Source organism: Schistocerca gregaria, chromosome 1 (genome assembly GCF_023897955.1).
Source record: "Schistocerca gregaria isolate iqSchGreg1 chromosome 1, iqSchGreg1.2, whole genome shotgun sequence".
Lineage (NCBI taxonomy): Eukaryota > Metazoa > Arthropoda > Insecta > Orthoptera > Acrididae > Schistocerca > Schistocerca gregaria.
Genome location: NC_064920.1, coordinates 293,685,476 through 293,692,896, shown reverse-complemented (window position 1 = coordinate 293,692,896; position 7,421 = coordinate 293,685,476). Strand labels below are relative to the sequence as shown.

General features: G+C 41.4%; 1 protein-coding gene across 1 annotated transcript in view; it reads left to right on the top strand.

Moving 5' to 3' along the window:
* Positions 1-1,585: 1,585 nt before the first annotated feature.
* LOC126341744 (organic cation transporter protein-like) overlaps positions 1,586-7,421 on the top strand; it is a 220,562-nt gene continuing 214,726 nt past the window's right edge. Inside the window, exon 1 of the mRNA XM_050001803.1 lies at positions 1,586-1,657. The gene's annotated coding sequence lies outside the window, so the exon portion shown is untranslated. The remainder of the gene's footprint in view (positions 1,658-7,421) is intronic.

Below are 7,421 nucleotides of genomic sequence, written 5' to 3'. Positions count from 1 at the left end.
AGCAACTTGGATGTGACGTACTACCAGTTGACGCGTCCAAAAAAAAAAGTGATTTGTGTCTTCCACTTTGCCGTAATCACAAAGTGCAGAAGGTAATATGCATATAAGGTGTAAAAAGCACTCCGTCTTCAGGCCACAAGTGGCCCATCTGGACCGTCCGACCGCCGTGTCATCCTCAGATGAGGATGCGGATAGGAGGTACTGTGCATATCGACGGCAGTTAAACTTCAGCCGCGCAGTGGTAACTGAAAATTTCCAAGGTCCATGGTATCGTGGCCTATTTGGTAGCACTGGTGTTATTTGCACATAGTATTTTCCTTCAGTTTTATGGGAAGCTTGACATTCTTTCTCTCACTATGCCAGAGTCCTCTTCCTGTAAATCTGTAACAGATCCTCATCTGGAACCTGCGTATAGTTTTCTATACGTGACATCAACATTTCCTTAGCAAGAAGGTCGGCAATCTCATTACCCAAAACGTTGTGTGCATTGGCGGAACCTATAGCTAGAATGGATTAACTATTTATAAACTGCTGGATACAAAGCCATGCTCATATTGAAAGCTCCGTCCTTGCTTACTAGTGTGTTAACAACCCCTCTCTGATAAATTTATTGTTTACGCCATTCGAGAAGCTTAGAGTACATTGGCATCATTTCAAAAAATTGAAAACGTGTGTGGCAGCTACCTTTTAGATGCCTAGAGAAAGTACTGGGGCATCACACTTGATATTCACACTGAACTTGCAAATCGAACTCGTTTACAGAGTTAACTAGTGAGGAGGCACAGGTTTTAGGCAGTGCTGCTGTAGTATTCGTTAGGAGTAAGGGGAGAAAGAGAGAGAGAGAGAGAGAGAGAGAGAGAGAGAGAGAGATAGAGATAGAGAGAGAGAGAGAGTTGAAAATTGGAAAAGTGCCTGGCTGTGGCCCTTTCCAGTCCGTACCATATAAAAGTATGGTATCATCTTACGTCTTCAAATATCCCATGATCCCTTTTCATATCACTATTTGGCATTTCGTAGGTTGGATATACTTTTTTTTTTACATAGGTACTGTCAGAACTCTGAAACTGTTCTCTCCTAGCTAACGTAGATGCAATCCACGATCACTTCGTTCTCATCATTCTGTGGAACTTCTGATTCGTCTCTTACGACCTTGATTCGACGCAGCATTAAATTTTACGGTTTCTTTCCCCCGAAACAAAGTGACAAATGAATGCATTTGATTAGAATAGATATTCATTTTTAAGAATGTCCGTTGCCTGCAGTCAAACACATACAGCAAATCCGATGAAAAGTGTGCGTTCTTGGCAAACCGACGAGTTAGCTAAAGTCACGGTATTGTTAAGTACGGGAAAACTCCGAAATGAATGACAACTATACATATAACTGTTGAATCTGTTCATATTGCACTATCATTTTAATATGAGTCCTATATTTGAGGTATCGTATGGTAAGGCATGTTCAGCGCTGGTTGAAGAAACTGATTATGATTCCCTCGAATGTGTGTTCGCAGGAGGCGCCGCGGCGACCCATGACGTAACGAAGCGCCAGCGATAAAAAGGACTGCGGCAGCGTACTAGTTGACGATACTTCCGCTGGTGTCGCTGCGAGCGTGCGCCAGTTGCCGACTCAGACGCCGTCCTATCGCCACACGAGTCAGGTAACCGCCAGCTGCGGTAGCGGTCTGTTGGCGCTGTGCTGTACCCATACTACCCACTAACGTTGTCGCTCCATTTAGCGTGGTCCGCGTCCCTGTGGGTATAGTTAAAATTACGAAACTTTCTACTGTATTTTTCTAGTACAGCAAAGCAGATGGTAGAATCAGAACGAAATTGAGCGTACCTATACCTGAAATAAACTGCTGCCGCGGCCAATAATATCACTCGAGCAACAGGCGTGAACGAACTTTCGAAATAGTTTCTTCACATTAAAGTGCTGGCTATATCTTGCTGCTGAAACTGGGAAAGGAACTTATACAGTTGAGCTATTTCCCAATATACGTTATGACAAGAGTGCATTATTTTGTTTGGCCTGACATATTAGGTCCGATCTCTAAGTGATCTTTCTCGGATCAAAACGTGGTTAGAAGCACGTTTTTCCTACCTGAAAACGCGAATGTTTCTATTTCAGCACTCCGTGATACTAGTTTGTTATGGGTCTGTGAGAAGGCTTGTCTCTCAGCGTTTTGCAAGCAATGTGAACAGCGCATGGAATCGCGCAACTTCAAACAGCCGAGGAACCTTGTTCTAAAAATTTGTATTGCTTGTGTTAAAATTCAAGTTAGTTTACATAACTCGACAGACAAAACAACAGAATAGCGTAGTAGAGGGCACTACTAATGAATATACATCCTCCAGGTAGTTCAAAGTATGTATTAATGAATACCACAGGAAGAAGCACATACGATGCGCATTAAAGAACAAACGATTTCTAAACTATTTTTAGTGCCTCGTACGTTTTGGGAAAAATAATTTTGAAAAGCATTTGTATGTAAAAAAAAATTCAAGTTTTTGGAGCATGGGTGGATTTGTTTAGGCAACTGTTAGCACATTTTTATAATTTTTCGTGACACCTTCCCGTGTCTTGGACTTATACGTAGCCATCGGTTATGTCACTCGAACATCTTTGACAGAATACAGCAATAGACTTATTAGGCCCGTAGACAATGCTGCCACACTTCGTTTAGTGAAATTCGTAACATTAAACATTTCTCTGTCCACAGTTTGTCACAAGTTATTGCAGAAAGTTGAATTTGACTGAATGTTCGGGGAATTTTATTTATGCCTAATCCCAAGTACGGAAGGCTACAGATTACACTGTTATCAAATAACACACAGTGAGGGCAATGATCGTCATATTGTGCTCTCCTGAGAACCGAAGCTACCTCTGGGTTTGTTGATACTTTTCGTAGAGAACGGCTTCTCGTGCTCTGCCTGTCAAGAAAATCTCCGTCTCGTGATAAATTCGGGTACCTGTTACATTAACGTATTTCTCTAGCTACTATTAAAATACTTAACTACTTAATCGAAAGCTTTAAAAAGGAAATGAACAGTTTTAAAAGGTTATTTGCGCAGAAGCAGGTGGTCGTTCTCCTCATGAATATTTGCGAAACAGTCCTGGTTGTAATATATAAAGTTTGACAACCGAATATCGTTACACACAGAACTAAGCCATGAATCGAACTTCTCTTCTTGAACAAAACCGGTGGAGATATAGGGAGCAGCAGCTAATTCTATCTCGAGAATTGGAAGTCAGGCCCGGCACGGACATTAGGGTGATGACGCTGAAATGTGGTTGCAAAGTTACGTCTCACTTTCCTACGACCTGAGCTGTTAAAATTTCATCTTCGTTGAGCTGTTCAAACACAAGACATTAATACAACATGAACGACGCCTCACGACCGGTTTGTGCCTCCCAAGATTTAAATTCAGACTCTACACGCGGTGCACTTACCAGTGGCTTCAAAATGAAGGAAATCCGATTACCTAGAAGTACTGCAGATGTTATAGAAATATACATTTTGTTAGCTTACGGTTTGTAGACTGCGAGGTAGCTAGAAATGGAGAAATCGAATAAAAGGACGGAGCAGATAGCTACTGTATCCTTTTCGGAAGAATAACATTACTTTCGCCTTAACTGATACAGAAAAACCAGGATACATTAAATTTTGATGGACTGTAGGGATACGAACACCATTCTCTCCGAATGGAAGTCCTCGGTGTTGTCGCTTCAGCACCCAACTCGGTAGCAAATGGCTACACAAATTACGTAAATGATGGACTAACTCACCGACAAACGTGATCGTCGCTTGTCGATGTTTCCATACCGTAATTTACCTCTATACTGTGCAAACTACTATGAAGTGCGTGGCAGAGGCTACTATTATACCATATATTTTTCATGTTCCATTAATGGGTGACAACCTATATGGGAAGAACGAGTGCTTGTACGCCTGTGTGCGAGTTGCTGTTTACCTAGTTTTACCTTCACGATCAGTATAGGATAAATACCTAGAGGACAGGACGACATTCGTAGTTTGTGCAGCGAAAGCAGATCATTGCGAGATGTGCGGCGTATACTACCAGTTCTGTTTTTAGAATAATTTTCTAACTCTCTCGCCCGTCAGACTTCTGACCATTCGCGCCTCCATTTTTTTTGTTTTTTACGGACACTCGATGTCACCGTTTAGTCCTATTTTGTATCGCCACTAACAAATCACAGTTCCACATTCTGGCTGAGACGGGCCTGTCGAAGCAGGGCAACCACCGTGTCATTTTTTCCAATGTGATCATGCGGGTGCAATATGGAGGGGTATGGGGAAGCTGGAAACGCTATTTATCACTCAAGTAGCTCTTCAGCTCGCATCACGAAGCTGTGTGTATCGTTCCAGTCCTCCAACCAAGCAAAAAATCTGTTAGTATCGGGATTCGAGACAATTGAGCTACAGAGGCGCTGAAGTTTACCATTATACTACTAGTCAATCTTAGCTTGTCATTTGCCTAATATGGTCGTTAAATTTCATCTCTCTGTGCACTGTTACTACCAGGTAGGTGTGTGTGTGTGTGTGTGTGTGTGTGTGTGTGTGTGTGTGTGTTTTACGATCGTGACTGTGGTTTAGTAAGATTGCGTTAAAAAAACTCAAGGATTCACAATCTATTTCTCTACAATAAGATTTAAAGGAAAACCTTAACATTACCATTATATTTTGCCGAAACCTGGTATTACTAGAAGCTTCTCCTAGGCAGTATTTCTTAATCGGACCAACGGAGAAAAGTCAGATTTCAACTAACACTATGTTATCTCAAAATTTAACATGAACAATAGAGGTTCTGTTACACCAGATACTTCAGTGTTAGATAACTTATGTGATGCTTCTTGCCCAAATATCCGATCCAGCAGCAAACCTGATTCCATATTGCGTAGGTAAGCACGTTTATTGCAAAACGTCCATCCAGTACAGGCTCAATAACATTTTGAACACCAAGAAAGACGAAATCAACGCGAAAAGAGTTAAATGTTACATTGCCGTTATTTGCGGAGGGTATGCTGTTTGTTTTCCATGTAGGCAACGATGGGAAGTTATAGCAGCTTCTCCTAAATAAGTAGAAATGTTATAAAACCGCATTATTAGTCACGGACATGATGTAATTGAGATGAGGTACTGATGAAAGTCGTTGCCCACCCTTTCCTTGCCGAAATTTTGTACTAAAATTTTTGGGTTTGCGAGAATTAGACATTGGTTCAACACTCCATCCTTTCGAGGAGTTAGAACAGTCGCGTAATGGTGAAGCATAATGGTTCAGTCTCCTTATACCTAGCATCAAATACCGTGTATGCGAGTAGAAAAGTGCGTTTTCCGTGAAGACGCATAATCGGAGGTTTTTTCGTGTTTCTAGACTTCCTAACGCGGTCTTTGCTGGCAGATTAAGGTGGTTATTCATTTAGAGCCTTGTTGGAGAATAGTTTTTGTGTGTTTTCTTAGGTATATTTCACGTGTTGCTAGGTTTTTAAGAACGGCGTGCTATCGTCCAATCGTCAGAAGGGGTCACAATTGCAGATTACTTACGTTCCTTGTTATAAACAAGCATTTGCGTTATAACGACTGGAAACGTTTTATAAAACTCTATCGTGCTTCACTTGTGCACACGCGCTCTTGAAAAAATTGTTTTTATCCTTGATTAATATCAGACAAAAAGTTGTACCGTAGCTGCAGAAACATAAGGTTATTAAAAAGCGGCGGCAGTTAACACTATTTACTGCCAGGACGGCCTTCGACTAGTGACACGTTAGGTGTCAGGAAAAGTCGTACCTTCAATAACTGTCTTCAGAATTAGTGTATCGTGTGGTTATAATTAAAATGCAACTACTCGCAGAAGTGCGGTGTAGGATGTAATTATCGTATGACAGCGAAACTTGGTAGATTTTCAAGTGTGTTAATGAGGAACCTATTTACGCTGGAAAAAATTAGTTCCAGGTTTGACCACCAGGCACCTATCTAGCCGGTGAAAGAAAGACGTATATAAATGTTTCCATATGTAGTGTCCTAGGAACGGGATGTGGGTAGAGAGTCAAACAAACGAGAAAGGCATAATTTTGTTTTAATTATTAGCCACCACTTAATTTATTCAGCATGATCACAGGAGACGCAGCCGAAATGCTTTACAGCGCCAGATTTGCACTGTGTAACTGGACGGGAGGCCCTCGTCACACGACATTTCATTTCATTGGAACAATTTTTTTTTTCCAAATTAAACCGGTTCCACATTAGCAGATATGTCGATTTTCGGTGCCATACTGGGCATCTGAGTAGTTGCAATTTAATTATCACTTAGTACCTCTAACTTTGCTTTAGGCTCGAGACATACAAAGACTCTACAGAAAATACATAGATTAAATACTTCTGTCTGATGCATGAAACGTGCTCATTATACACTACTCGTAATATGTCAAAAACAGTGTATGTTACTAGTAATTACAGGTGCTAGCATACACTATTATTATTATTCTGAGTTATCACTTTGACGATCTGTTGCTTTGATTTACTGAACGTAAATACGACAAACTAGGCTCAATCCAGTAGTTTACAGCCTGAAGTGCTACCGATTGTTTTTCAATTTCCATATATTGTACGCTTCACAGAAATGCTTTCAGAACATGCATCTTTGTTTAAAAATTTCTTTCTGCCAGGACTCGAACCTACGCCCCCACAAGTCAGGCAAATAATCTGCCACAGACACTCCCTCTCACGGCCCGCTACCGTTATTACCCTAGCAAGCGAGCACTATATCACAGACACATGCAGCTTGTCGGAAACAATCTATTTCAGCGTATTACAAATGGCCGGAAAATTTCAGTCTATTTTCTTGTGAATCTTTGAGAGTTGCATCGAAGGGGATGGGTATTTGAGTTCTGAAATTCACACACCACAAATACAAAGAATTAAAAAATCCACTTGCCTGTGGTCTCGTGGAAAAATCAGTGACTCACCAACGAACACCGTGTTGTTAAACTTCCGATCCTGTAGGTGCCCCGCACCGAATGTAAGAGGTGGCACAGCGTACTACCTGTAAATAGCTACGTGCCACAATCCTGGCGTATATCTCAAAATCCCCGGTTAATGGTCTGCAGTGTCTTAGAGTGCAGTCTAGAAGTGTGTGCTATTAATGCTACGTTCTTCTAGCCCGAGCGTTAAAGTTGAGCCGCCTACTTCGTTTTCGAACAGGGGTGGGTTACAACTCTGCAGACACTTCGAGCGCGACAAAACAGAGCCGAATAGCCTAACGTTAGCGCACACCACAGTGTCCGATCTTGCAGCGAACACTGTGTATAATATCTTTGCTTGTTGCCAGTCGCATTTTTCTTATGAAACGACTAATTTTCGTCAAACGGCTATCAAGCAGCACAATATCATGTGTTCCTTTTGA